Source organism: Procambarus clarkii, chromosome 35 (assembly GCF_040958095.1).
Source record: "Procambarus clarkii isolate CNS0578487 chromosome 35, FALCON_Pclarkii_2.0, whole genome shotgun sequence".
Taxonomy (NCBI): Eukaryota; Metazoa; Arthropoda; class Malacostraca; order Decapoda; family Cambaridae; genus Procambarus; species Procambarus clarkii.
In genome coordinates, this window is record NC_091184.1 from 22966114 (window position 1) to 22981210 (window position 15097).

General features: G+C 39.2%; 2 long non-coding RNA genes across 2 annotated transcripts in view; one reads left to right on the top strand and one right to left on the bottom strand.

The window, feature by feature from the left end:
* The window catches only part of LOC138371269 (uncharacterized), a 474806-nt gene that overhangs the window by 417296 nt on the left and 42413 nt on the right, over positions 1-15097 (bottom strand). The window lies entirely within an intron of this gene.
* LOC138371385 (uncharacterized) overlaps positions 1-15097 on the top strand; it is a 33560-nt gene that overhangs the window by 13544 nt on the left and 4919 nt on the right. The window lies entirely within an intron of this gene.

Sequence of the window (15097 nt, forward strand, 5' to 3'; positions counted from 1 at the left end):
ATAGTGATAGACACCAATGTGTAGATAATCAATAATATATATCCTCTCCCACTCTACCAATAACCGTTGGAGTGCCACAGGGCAGCATCTTGGGACCTCTCCTATTTCTTATATACATCAATGATCTGCCTAATGTCTCTAACATTCTGAAACCTATTTTGTTTACTGATGATACTACCCTCATCTACTCTAACCCCAACCCACATACACTAAATGATGTTGTTAATAATGAACTAAAAAAAGTCCACTTATGGATGTCAACCAACACACTAACACTTAACATAGAAAAGACCTACTACATCCTATTCGGAAGCAAATCTACAAATGCAATTCAGCTTCAGATTGACAATGTAAACATTAGCAATATAAATGATGGAAAGTTTCTTGACATATTCCTAGACAAGAGACTCAACTTCAGTACCCACATACAACACATAACTAAGAAAGTCTCTAAAACAGTTGGTATACTCTCCAAAATCAGATATTATGTTCCTAACTCTGCTCTCATCTCTCTATATTTTGCACTAATCTATCCCTATCTCAACTATGGTATCTGTGCATGGGGTTCAACCACTGCAAACCACCTCAAGTCCATCATCACCCAGCAAAATTCTGCTATCAGAATAATATCAAATTCTGCTTTCAGACAACACACAGCCCCCTTGTTTAACTCAGTAAACATGCTAAACATAATCTCACTCCATAAATTCTCTTGTGTCAACTACATTTACAAAACCCTGTTCTTAAATGCAAATCCTTGTCTGAAACTCTTCCTGGACAGATGTAATAGGACCCATTATCACCAAACCAGAAATAAATATCTCTTTGATATCCCCAGAGTTAAACTTAATCTGTGTAAACACTCTATGCAAATAAAGGGACCCAGTTTATGGAACTCACTCCCTACTGAATTGAAAAGCTGTCCAACTTTTACATCATTCAAAATCAATACTAAAAAGTACCTAATTTAATCCTCATAGTTTTCACGTTTTGCCTTAAAATTGCACTGTATCTATTGCTACCCAATCTCCCAACCTTTATGTTCCCAATTTGAACATCTTTATCATTGTGATCATTGCTGTCTTCTTATATGTGCTGCCAATCTGCTGTATGGTGTTTATAAATCTTGTTTATCTGTATCTTTTGCTACCCAGTCTCCCAATCTTTATGTACCCAATCTGAACATCTTCACCATTGTGATCATTGCTGTCTTATATGTGCTGCCAATCTGCTGTATGGTGACTATTAATCTTGTTTAAATTACTAATCAAGCTGTCAATGTAATCAATCAGAGCTTTAATATAACAATGTGCTTTAATATACTTACTAAGCTCTCTCATCTCATTTTTCTCTTGCAATGTATCTTTATCATTTATCAATTCTGATAGAAATTACCTACTTAAAATTATCTGCTAGATTAAGGACCTGCCCGAAATGTTGTGCGTACTAGTGGCTTTACAAGAATGTAAATACTGTACTATCCAATGTATTCTCACAAACCCAATGTACCTTCTTGTATATATGTAAATAAATAAATAAATAAATAAATAAATAAATAAATAAATAATAAATAAATATATAAATAAATAAAAGTGAATATGAAAAACTTGTTGGTTAACTCTGCGCATGTAGTGCATCAACTGTGGGAGAGCTATTTCCTTCAAAAAGTATAATCGTGTGGCTTTATGTTTAAAGAAACAATTTCAGGTACATTCTTTGATTGAAAAACATGAATATAAATACAAGTGTTAATTGTAAATGACCAGTTATAAACAAAAATAAGTAGGAAAATGATATGTGGAACCAGCCAAAACATTGGAACGCTTAGGTGATGAGAGGGTAAACAACCGCCGCTATTTTAGCAGCACCCGCCGGTTATGTCCAGCACGACCATTAAGGGAAAACCTTGACACAAACTGCACCTATCATAAAGAAAAAGCACCACCATTGACCGCCAAGTACTCACATCAAATCTAACTCTAAGAAACAACACTCAAGCCTTGACGCTTTTCCCAACATCCGGGGAAGAAAACCTTCACACAGACTGCACCTGTCATAAAGAAGATGAAGACTCACCAGTGTCCACAGTGTCCGAAGGTATTCACCTGTCCTTCACATGTGAAGACTCACATGTTAGTGCATTCAGGTGACAAACCTCATGAGTGTCCAGAGTGTGGGAAGAGATTCAGTCATCGTGGAAGTATGAAGACTCACATGATGGTGCATGCGGATGAGAGACCTTTTCAATGTGCCGAGTGTGGCAAAAAATTTAGAGAACGTGGAACTATAATAAGGCACATGTTAGTGCATTCAGGTGACAAGCATCACGAGTGTCCAGAGTGTGGGAAGAAATTCAGTCGTCTTGGAAGTATGACGACTCACATGTTAGTGCATTTAGGTGACAAACCTCATGAATGTCCAGAGTGTGGGAAGAGATTCAGTCAGCATGGAAGTATGAAGACTCACAGAATGGTGCATGCGGATAAGAGACCTTTTCAATGTACTGAGTGTGGCAAAAAATTTAGAGAACGTGGAACTATAATAAGGCACATGTTAGTGCATTCAGGTGACAAGCCTCACGAGTGTCCAGAGTGTGGGAAGAGATTCAGTTGTCTTGGAAGTATGAAGACTCACATGTTAGTGCATTCAGGTGACAAGCTTCACGAGTGTCCAGAGTGTGGGAAGAGATTCAGTCGTCTTAGTGATATGAAGAAGCACAAAATGATACATGCAGATAATAGGCTAAACACTTAGTGTGTGGAAGGTAATTAAGAGAATGTTGAAGGATAATGAGGCACATATAGGTATATTAACTTAACTTTAATCTAACAGTGTGCTATCACAATGTCAGTTTGATGTTCTTCAAAGGTAATTCTATTTTGTTTGAGAAATACACTTCACCATGAAAGGTAAAGATCAAGATATTTTATTATATTGTTCTTTTATGAAAGTTAGATGACCAAGCAAGAACTAGAGAAGCTGTCACTATAGGAAAATTCAGAATTGCTTATAAGTATAGAAATATCTCTTTAGTTTTGCAAAGATAAATCAAAGCTTTAAATGTTTTTCTTTATATTTATGTAAATAATAATGTGCTTTCTGTTTTTCTTCTCTGTGAAAATTTATTTAAAATGTAATATACTCTGTAGCTAAGTTATGGACATTATTGTTGTAATATTATTTAGCATTGGTGCTGGTGAAGAAGACAGTCTGAGACGTACTTAAGATGAGACCATTTGATTGATAGGGAAATGTAGGTTAATCAAGGAATTTTTCTCATCAGATTCATATGCAAACTGATGTCTATTTTATATTTTTTGTTTAGGCATATTTATGAATAATACTCTTGATTATAAATATTTCACTGAAGAGTTTATAGAAGGCAGATTGGCATTTATAACTGTCAGTCAAGTTAATATGAAATTTAAATTTATATTACTCTAGAAATTTACATCACTCTAAATTTACCAGAAATTTATATTACTCTGGCCTAACTTTATCAGTTATGCTGTAATTGTCTTGGAATAATATTTTACCCGATTTACCTGAGGGCCACTTACCCTAGTGGCATCGATAAAAACGGGAAGCTGGCAGCTTGTTGAAGGTTCCCTTCCCCCCCCTCAATTTTCCTTGATTTTCTCCAGGTATATTTTGAAATTCAGCACATTTTGGCAGTTATGGCGTTGGCAGGTAGTCAGTTCTATCGATCAATAACCCTGTGGGTGAAAAAGCCTGATTCAAAGTTATTAGCTTGATTAGCAATAATATTGTCCTGATTCATATAATCCTCTGTCAATTATATTATCCAAACTGCTAATTATATTAATTAAGATGATTGTGAATTACATAAACCTTACTGGCAATTATATTAGCATGACTGTCAATTTATATCAAACAGATATTTATTTATGTTGTAATGCTCGTGGGTTCTATTACATCTAATCAAATCAAAGCAAATCAAATCAAATGTTTATTTAGGTAAGGTACATACATACAAGAGATTTTACAAAGAGTGATGGATTTATAGATAGGGCTAGTACAAACAATGCCTAAAGCTACTATTACGCAAAGCGTTTTGGGCATGAAAAACTTAAATGACTAAAACTTAATACTAAATGAGCATAAAGAGTAAAATGAAAACATGGAATGAAAACATAGCTGAAAAAGCAGCACAAATACAATTCTATTGACAAACAGAGCTCTTTAAAATAAAAACAGACATTGGTTGACAATAGAGGGGTAAGGTAGGTTACAGGGAATTTATTAGGTATAGCTTCGTTTTTATCTTAAACTGGTTGAGAGAGGTACCGTCTTTAACATGGTTGGGAAGGTCATTCCACAATCTGGGTCTCTTGATTTGTAGAGCATTTCTAGTTTGATTAAGTCGTACTCTAGGAATATCAAAACTGTATTTATTTCTGGTGTGGTGCTCATGGGTTCTGTTACAACCTTCTATGAAGCTTTTGAGGTCAGGATTGGCATTACAGTTTAGCGTTTTATATATGTATAATATTTATTTATTTATTTATTTATTTATGCATATACAAGAATGTACATAAGGAATGTGAGGATACAAATATGGTAATTACAGTCTTGTAAAGCCACTAGCACGCGCAGCGTTTCGGGCAGGTCCTTAATCTAAGAAAATTTTAAGGAGGTAAATACTTGCAAAATTTATAGACAAAAAAATGATAACAGTTACATGAAATGAAAAAAAGATGATGAGAGAAAATTGTAGGTACAGTATATTAAATAAATAAATAAATATGTTTATTCAGGTAAGGTACATACATACAAGTGATGTTACATTAATGGATTGATATATAGATAGAGCTAGTACATACAATGCCTAAAGCCACTATTACTGTGTTTCGGGCAAGAAAAACATTAATATCTAGAACTTAATACTAATTGAGCATAAAGAATAAAAAGTGTTGAGAACAAATACAAATAAAGATAAAAAAAAGGGGGAACATGACTGAAAAAGCAGCACAAATACAATAGGTTGACAAACAGTGTTGATTAAAAAAAAAAATTAACAGACATGGGTTGACAATAGAGGAGTGAGGTAGGTTACAGGGAATTTATTAGGTAGTGTTTAGTTTTTATCTTAAACTGGTTGAGAGAGGCACAGTCTTTAACATGGTTGGGAAGGTCATTCCACATTCTGGGTCCCTTGATTTGTAGAGCATTTCTAGTTTGATTAAGTCGTACTCTAGGAATATCAAAACTGTATATATTTCTGGTGTGGTGCTCATGGGTTCTGTTACAACCTTCAATGAAGCTTTTGAGGTCAGGATTGGCATTACAGTTCAGCGTTTTATATATGTATAATACACAAGAGAGAATGTGCAGTGAGTTAATATCTAACATATTCAGAGATTTGAGTAAGGGTACCGAGTGATGTCTGGGGCCAGAGTTGGATATTGTCCTAATAGCAGCTTTGTGTTGGGTAATTAGAGGACGTAAATGATTTTGGGTAGTAGAACCCCAAGCACAAATACCATAGTTGAGGTATGGATAGATGACATATAAAGCACATAAAGCACATAGGTAGCTAAGATTGATTGCAGTGACAGCTTGAATGGTAGTTGACAAAAATTGGTAGTCACAATACAGCATATGGCTAGCACATAAAGGAAGACAGCAATGAACACAATGATAAGGATTTTGATATTACATAAAAATTAGGAGATTGGGTAACACTAGGTACAGAGCAAATTTAAAGCTCAGTGTAGGAAACTAAGAAGATGAAAATAGGTACTTTTTGGTTTTGTTTTTAAATAAGGCAAAAGTTTTACAGTTTTTCAATTCACTAGGGAGTGAGTTCCATAGACTAGGTCCCTTAATTTGCATAGAGTGTTTACACAGATTAAGTTTGACCCTGGGGATATCAAAGAGATATTTATTTCTGGTGTGGTGATAATGGGTCCTATTACATCTGTCCAGGGAGAGTTTCAGAGCATGGTTTGCATTTAAGAACAGGGTTTTGTAAATGTAGTTGACACAAGAGAATGTGTGGAGGGAGTTAATATTTAGCAAGTTTAGGGATTTAAACAAGGGAGCTGAGTGTTGTCTGAAAGCAGAGTTAGTTATTATTCTGATAGCAGATTTTTGCTGTGTGATGATGGGCTTAAGGTGGGCTGTGTGATGATGGGCTAATACACATGAGAGAATGTGCAGTGACTTAATGTCTAACATATTCAGAGATTTGAGTAGGGGTACCAAGTGATGTCTGGGGCCAGAGTTGAATATTGTCCTAATAGCAGCTTTGTGTTGAGTAATTAGAGGACGTAAATGATTTTGGGTAGTAGAATCCCAAGCACAAATACCATAGTTGAGATATGGATAGATGAGGGAGTAATAGAGAGTCACCAGGGCAGGGCGGGGTACATAATATCTGATCTTAGAAAGAATGCCAACAGTTTTTGAAACTTTTTTTTATATATTTAGAATGTGTCTTTGGAAATTCAGCTGGTCAATGAGAATGCCAAGGAATTTGCCATCTAATTTGTTACAAATTTGGGTATTGTTTATTTTGAGATTTATTTGATTAGAGGATTTATTGCCAAACAGAATATAGAAAGTTTTGTCAATGTTAAGGGTGAGTTTGTTGGCAGTTAGCCAAAGATGGACTTTATTTAGCTCAGCATTTAGAGCAAGGGGGTCAGGACTGGAGTAAATGAAGGTTGTGTCGTCAGCAAATAGAATTGGTTTGAGGTGTTGGGAGGCATTTGGAAGGTCATTAATGTAGATGAGAAAGAGGAGAGGGCCAAGTATTCTGCCCTGAGGAACACCAATGTTGATGGGTAGGGTGGGAGAAATTGAATTATTCACAGAAACATACTGGAACCTGTCAGTAAGGTAGGATTTGAGGTATTGCAGGGAGTGTCCTCTGACTCCATAATGATGTAATTTAAGAAGAAGGTTTTGGTGGTTGACCGTGTCAAAAGCTTTACGCAGGTCCACAAATAACCAAACAGGGAACTCATTTTTATCAAGAGCTGTATTAATCGAGTTAAGCATACTAATAAGTGCATCGTTAGTGCATTTTTTGGGTCTGAAGCAATATTGGCAAGGGCTAAGGGTGTTTGGCTAGAAAAGAGTAAAGCTGCTTATAGATTAGTTTTTCAAAAATTTTTGACAAGTTTGGCAGGATTGATATAGGTCTGAAGTTGTTAACATCTGTGAGATCACCACATTTGTGGAAGGGCGTTACTCTCGCTTTTTTTAGAATATCTGGAAAGGTTTGGAGTTCAAGTGACTTGTTGAAGAGCAATGCAATAGCAGGGGCTAAAGATCTGGAGGCTTTTTTGTAAATTAAAGTTGGTATCTCCTCAAGGGCACTAGACTTGGTTTTAAGGGAAAGGATTATCTCATTGACATCAGTGGAATTAATAGGCTTTAGGTACAGAGACTGGATAGTTACCTGTAAGATAGTCCTTAATGTCAGTACTGGAAGATGGAATATCATTTGCAAGGGATGAACCAATGGAAGAGAAGAACCTATTGAACTCAATAGCAGAATTCGTTGAATTCGAGTTGAATTCGGACACATCAGTGTTAGGAATTCTATAAACTGCACCCCCAGACAGGACAGACTTGGCACCCTTGACTCTGAAGCTGGCGAAGATATACTCCCCATAGCAGTCTCTAGTTCTAATTTCTTTTAAGCATGTTAGTTCTTGGTGGTAGTAAAGAGCAGTGCCACCACCTCTCTGAAGTTGACGACAGTTGTGAATTGCTGAGTAGTTAGGCATGTTAAAGAGTTGAGTAGTATCCTCTTTCAACCATGTTTCAGTAAGTATAATAAAAGAGAATTTGTTGTCAATAGTTTCAATCAAGGCACTAACATCATCGAAGTGTTTACCTAGGGATCTAACGTTCAAGTTGATTACAGAGATATTGTGATTATGAGTTAATACATTGTTTACATCATGTGCTGCAAAATGTCTGCAATTTAGATAATTAAAGTGATGATTGTCATAGATAGTGGATAAGAGGTTTAGTTCTGGGTCTATACTTGTCTGCATAAAAAAGCTGGTTGCAGGAAAACAAGGCAAGAAAGGCAAATTACAAAGTAGGATTAAGCTATAAAAGGGGGAAAAATTTATAAACAATATTATATAAAACAAACACAATAGGAACAACAAAAGAAAAAAATGAGGTAGCTAACAAGGGGCTTACAGGGGTACAATGGAGTAAGGGAGTATGGCGAGGCTAGGCAACCTAGGTAATAAATGAGATTAAAGAAAAAACATATAAACAAGGACTATACAAAACAAAAGATATAGAAATACAAAACAAAGATATAAACAAGACTATACAATACAAAAACAAATTGAGCAAAAAAAAGAAAAAATGAGGTAGATTGCTTACATGTATTCTCAGGTACACTGTAAGTAACAATTTGCAAATTTGAGATACAGGCAAAGCCAGGGGTACAATGGGGTAAGGGAGTATCGCGAGGCTAGGCAACCTAGGTAATAAATGAAATCAAAGAAAAAGTTGATAGAAACTTGATAGTTGATAGAAAACTATAAAAAAAAAGTTTAAAAAGTTGATAGAAAAAGTTGCTCAATTGATAGAAAAAATCTATCAATTGAGAGTTTCAGATCAGGATTAGCATTTAGGAACAAGGTATTGTACATGTAAATAGCACAAGAGAATGTGTAGAGCGAGTGTATATTTAGCATGTTCAGGGATTTAAACAGAGAGGCTGTGTGTTGTTTGAAGACAATTTTATTGTTCTGATAGCAGATTTTTATTGGGTAGTGATGAGCATCAGGTAATTTGCAGTGGATGAATGAACCCCAAGCACAGATACCATATGTTCACATACCAACCCTAATTTTCAAAGAAACCTCTAGATTTTTAGCTCCAGCTATTTCATTGCTCTACAACAAATCATTTGAACTCCAAACCTTTCCTGATATTCTAAGGGGAAAAAAAAGCAAGAGTAACCTTAGTCCATTAAAGTGTCAACCTCACTGAAGTCAACAATTATAGACTAATATCAACTCCGCAGATTTTGTCTAAAATATTTTAAAGAGTTAATCTGCAAGCAGCCTTAATCCTATTTAGCAAAACAAAATTTACTTAGTTCTTGCCATAATTGTTTCAAGCCCAAAAAAGGACCAATCATGCACCGATTAGTATGATTAACTTTATATATGCAGCTCTTGGAAGAAAGGAGTACCCTGTTCATTTATTTGTTGACCTACATTAAGACTTTTACACTGTTAACACATTAACTTTCTTAAATTACAACATTACGGAGTAAGAGGTTAATCCCTGCAATACCTAGAGTCTTACCTTAGTGACAGGCTCCAGTATGTCTCTGTGAATGATTCCAATTCACCCACTCTACCTATTAACACTGGTGTTACACTGGGCAGTATCACTTCACCCTCGCGTCTTTCTCATCTCCCCCTCCCTTTCCAGCCCGTTGCCATCATGAGGGGGCTTGGTTGGCGGATGCTAGAGTGTGATGCTCCTTGGGACAGTGTCCTCTGTCTTTTTGAAGCTTAATGCTCTTGCTGCCATCTTCGCTAATTGTGCTGAATACTTTTTCCTATTAAGTTTAATTTTTCCTTCCCAATTCTCCTGTTTAATTGCTATTTCCTTCTGACGTTTTGCAATTCTTGATTATTCTCTCAGATGTTTTCTTCTGTTTAGACACCGGGTTTTTGGGGAGGCACACCCTCTCACCCGTAAAACTGTGGTACTCGTCATTGTCGAGCAAGAGGACACCTTTATTGTCAATCTTTTCCTTCATTGCTGAGCCCAATTATATCGTGCTGAGCTTCCATTATATCTTGACGGACTGATGATTCCTATGGTTGCGATTGTATGGCGTATATCTACAGTGTACCCCTGGGGGGGGCTTTGTCTTGTTGGGTGTCCTATCCTCTAATTGTGTCTCCATGGTGGGTATGGGGCCTTGTTTGTTGATGAAATGTTTACTCGTTCATTTATATGCTGATATCTGACCCTCTTTTTAACTTCTAAGACGTGAGGGGTGGGAGACCAGGCCCCCAAGTCAGACTGATGGAAAGCTGGGCTCTGTAGCCCACACTACATTGGTCCCAGATCAGGGAGCTCCTGACTCTCCCTGCTTGATGGGGTTCTGGGAGCTCTTCTACTACCTGACTTGTGAGTGCTTGGTCCACCAGGTCCCAACTACTCTTATCTGCTCCCCTTCCCACCTCTGTGGCTGGGTTGAGCCCCAAGCTCCCAATGATGACCACCTCATCACATGGAGTGGCTCCATCTCTCATTGTAACAACTGGGCCTCTTTGGCCCCCCCCCCCTCCCTTTTACTGGGGGTGCTCGGTGCTGTTCCCTCCGCAGTCACACTCACACGATTCCTTCCAGTTCTAATATGTTGCAAGCTTTATTTGGTTCTGCTACATGGACTAAGTATTTTGATCTTAGTCATGTTGATTCTACTCGTCCTGATGGTTTATTCATCCATAAACACCTAGTTGATTTGATGGATACCTTTGTTATTTTTATCCCCTCGCCTACTGATACACGTTTCTTTGCAGCTCCTTCTCGGGAAGCAGCTGTCTGCTTAGCCTCGTTGTCCTGCATTGGGAAACCCTGGTTCTGATCTCCAAAAATGCCTAGTTAAATGCTAGGATTTACACAGCTATTCTCCCGCACCATGTAGCGACTGGTGATAGCTGTCAATGCTATCAATCAGAGCTATTGATGTGCTTTAATATACCTAGTAATCTCTCTCATTTTTTTTTTTTTTACAAAGTATCTGTCAACATTTAAAAATTTTGCTACAATTTACCTACTTAAAATTATCCGTTAGATTAAGGACCTTCTCGAAACGCTGCATGTACTAGTAGCTTTACAAGAATGTAAACACCATGCTATGTTCCCCTAACAAACCCAATGTTCCTTGTGTGTGTGTGTATATATATACTGTAACCCCGCGATTATCTGGGATTCAAACATCCGGAAAACGCCCTTATACGGCCAAAATCGTGATCGGATAAAGTTATCACAATATCCGGCCAAAATGGCCACAGGAACCGATATATATATATATATATATATATATATATATATATATATATATATATATATATATATATATATATATATATATATATATATATATGTAGGTATATAGGGATTGCCCCAGTAGATTGCCACAAGGATAGTAAACATATTCTTGAAACCCAAGGCCATTCAATGCTCCAGATTGATGTTACTCGACCTCCCTCGTGGTCATCCTGGCCAGTCTCTTTGCGCAATGAAGATCACTTTTGATAGTAGGTCCCTTCCGTCTTCCGTAATTCTTGCTGGTCCCAGTTCTCCTCCCTCTGCAATAGGTGCTGGAAATTTGGGCATGGTCCCTTCAAATGCACGAGTGGCGTGTATCTATGCCTCTTGTGTGGATACTCAGGTCATTATAAGACTGTGCTTTTCTTCCCAAGCTCACTGCATCAATTGCAGTGATGCCCACCCTACCTTCTCCCACACATGTGTGCAATACAAATTTGAGGAAGCCATCCTCAATTTGAAACATCAGAATCATTTATCTTTTCTTGAGGTGAGACGCCAAGTACGCCATCTTTTATCTTCCTCTGGCATGTCTTATACTCGTATATTGCGTTCCACTTGTCGCCCTCTCCCACTTTCTCAGTTTTGCAACCGTTTCCGGGTCATGGACCTGGACACCAACACCACCAACACCTCACCTGCTCTATTGAATTCTGGGCCAGAGGGTCTTCCTCCTGGGTTCTCTGTCTGGTGTCTCCCTTCCCTTCCTCCCTTCCTCCCTTCCTTCCCTTCCTCCCTTCCTTCCCTTCCTTCCCTTCCTTCCCTTCCTTCCTTCTTTCCTTCCTTCCCAGTCTTCCCTGTCTCCTGTGCCCTCTTTTCCTTCTCGGCCCTCCCCTCTTGTATTTTGGCCCTCCACACCGCCTGTCCATCCAGGTCGTTGTCCCTCCTCCCAGCAATCTTCATATTGACTGCTCCTGTTCTCCTTCTCCTGTTGAGACTGCAACGGCTGTCGCCCAGTACGATGCTGCTGGCACACCTGTCTATATTAGAAACATAAGCCTGTCTCCTCTTCTTCCTCCCCAGCAGGTAAGAAGGCATCAATCTCTTCCTCACTTTCCGACTCCAACTCTATCCCTGAATCCCCCTCCCATTTCGGTGGTTAAGTCCTCTGTCCCAAATATGGAAATTCCCTTGGCCCTCAATTCTCTCTTGAATGCTGCCCTTGATGAGGTGCGCTCCCCTGTTTCTGCCCCTCCTCTCCTTGATTGCCTTGACCGCACTTCTCCAATGCCTCCTGCTCTGGATCCTGTCAGTCCACCTCTGGTTCATCCTACCACTACCTTGACTACATTGTTCTTGCTAGATTTATCTTCTTGCTAGATTTACCTGTTCTTGATAGATTTACCTGTTCTTGCTAGATTTATCTATGCCCCATAACCCCAATTTCACTGATCCTGATCTTACTTAGTATATTGTTTTAATTTGCCTTTGTTTGACCCGTGTTCTTTATTTCTATTCTCTCTATTTTTGGCAATGTTTATTCTTCATTTGAATATTCGTGTATTTTATGCCAACTTCTATGAATTCCAGCTTCGGATATCACAGTTTTCACTGCTTTGTGTCTGTCTCCAGGAGCTGATGCTTGGCACTTGTCCTGGTCACTTCCGTGGTTACGCCATTCACTTCCCCCCCTCCATTTTTTGCTAGGGCCCATAACACTACTGCTCTTTTGATTCGTACTGATATTATCTTCGTCCCCATACTTTTCCAGTTGCACATTGAGTGTTCTGTGGCCCATATCTTTTGAGTAATTGGTATACAGTCTGTTCCATTTATCTCCCCCCAAATTTCCCACTTTCTCTTCCTGGTCTTAAACACCTATTGGACTCTTTACCAGAGCCTGTGCTCCTGTTGGGTGATTTTACCTGTCGGCATACTCTCTGGGGCGATGTTCTGCACACGGGGCCGCCTTCCCGAAGGGTTCGTCCTCTGTTCTTCTCTGTCTCTTCTGAATTCTGGTGAACCCACTTATGTTGACACCTGCTCTTGCACCGTCTCCTCTCTTGATCTTTCTCTCCTGCCCCTGTTCTCTTTATTTAGATTTCACATGGCGGGTTCTTCGTGACCTCCATAACAGTAACCATTTCCCCATCCTTGTCACCTTTTTCTCTTTTCACCCTTCCGTCTACGTCCCTAGGTGCCAGTTTGCCAAGGCTAACTGGGATCTATTCACCCTACATGCTACTCTTTTCGACCACTCTGATCTGCCTCTCCCTCAAGCCTTACTCCTTTTTCATCACACCATATTAGACGCTGCCCTTCACTCTATTCCTCGCTCTACCTCCCGAGGCATGTGGAAGTGCGTTCCCTGGTGGACTGCAGGCTGTGTTTTGGCTGTCTGCTGTAAGAGCGCAGCATAGAAGTAAGACAGATACAGACATTTGGTTGTTTGTTTTCTTTTGTTTCACAAGGCGAGTGCGGTCCGTACGGCTAAACGTGTGAGTTTGAAATCTTTTGTCTCCACCATTATGACTGATACTCCTCTGCCCCAGATCAGGAAGAAAATCTGTAAGATATCGGGTAAGTTTGTTTCAGATATCTCGCCAGCCCTTCACTTCTGTGGTTCTATTGTGGCGAATCCAGTGTCGGTTGCCACCGAACTGGGTTCCCCGTTTTTTGACTCTTGGCTCCAGCTCTAGTCTTCCTCCATCTTTCCTTGTTCGCAAGCACCTTCATGAATCTTGTTCCATAGATTTTCACATGCATCTCCAGCTTCTCTATAATGATCCTTTCTCTCTTTCCAAACTCCAATCTGCCCTGACTCATTGCGGTTCTATGGCAGCGGGCTCAGATGGCAAAACATCTCATAATGAATGTCATCTCCCTCAATGCACATTTCAGTATATACTGAATCTGTTTAACCATATCTGCGAGTCGTCATCTGTCCCTAAGGACTGGCTTGAGGTGGTTGTTTTTCCTATTCGAAAACCAGGGTCTCTAGGGACAGCTCCTAAGGGCATCTGCCCTATTGCCCTCACGAGTTGGATCTCCATACTCTTTGAATGTATGTTCAATGTCGGTATGATGTGGATTTTGGAACACTATTGCCACCTCTCCCGTTCTCAATTTGGCTTTCGCAAGTGTCAAAACATGACTGATGTCTTGATGAACCTGATGTCTATATTCATACTGCTTTTGCTGCAAAGATCTCTGTTGTTGCTGTTGTCCTTTTTTGACCTGGAAAAGGCATACGACACCACCTGGAGATGGCATACTGTATTCTGTCCCAACTCTGTTACTTTGGCCTTCGTGGTAATCCCTTTCTCTTCCTACAAAGCTTCCTCTCTAATCGTTCCTTTAGAGTGAGGGTTTGTACCATTCTGCCTCTTTTCGGCAATATGAAGGTGTACCCCACGATAGTGTTCTGAGCACTTGCTCATTTTCCTGGTTGCCCTCAATCATCTTTACTCCCTTTCCTCTGGCATCTGCTCAGCTCTCTGTCAGCGATCTTACCCTTCGATGTTGAGGTGATGAATTGCCTTTCCTCCAACTGCATCTTCAACTTGCGATTGATGCTGTGTCATCCTGGACAATCAATCATGGCATCAAGTTCTCCACAACTAAAACTTGTGCGATGACTTTTACTCGGAAGTAGGTCATTCTTCGTTCCCCTTTGTCACTTTATGGTAATCCCCTTTTGTGCATAGATTCTGCTAAACTTATGGGGTTATTCTTTAACACTCATTTGTCTTGGTCTCCCCATTTCTCTTACCTCTGAGTTGAATGTTTTAAGGTCCCTAACTTACTTAAGGTAAGTTATACTTCCTGGGGAGCTGATACGAGCACGCTCCTCTCTCATACTGCCTAAACTCAATTATGGTTGTCGTGCTTACTTATCTGCCTCTCATTTTACTCTTTGCTGTCTTGATGCTCTGCACCATACTGGGTTATTCTTCAGCCCTGGTGCCTTGCGTTCGACTCCTACCCTAAGCCTGTATGTCGAAACAGGCATCCTGTCTATACAGGATCGCTGTGATCGCTACTGTCTTCACTACATTGTGCAGTCCCTACAACA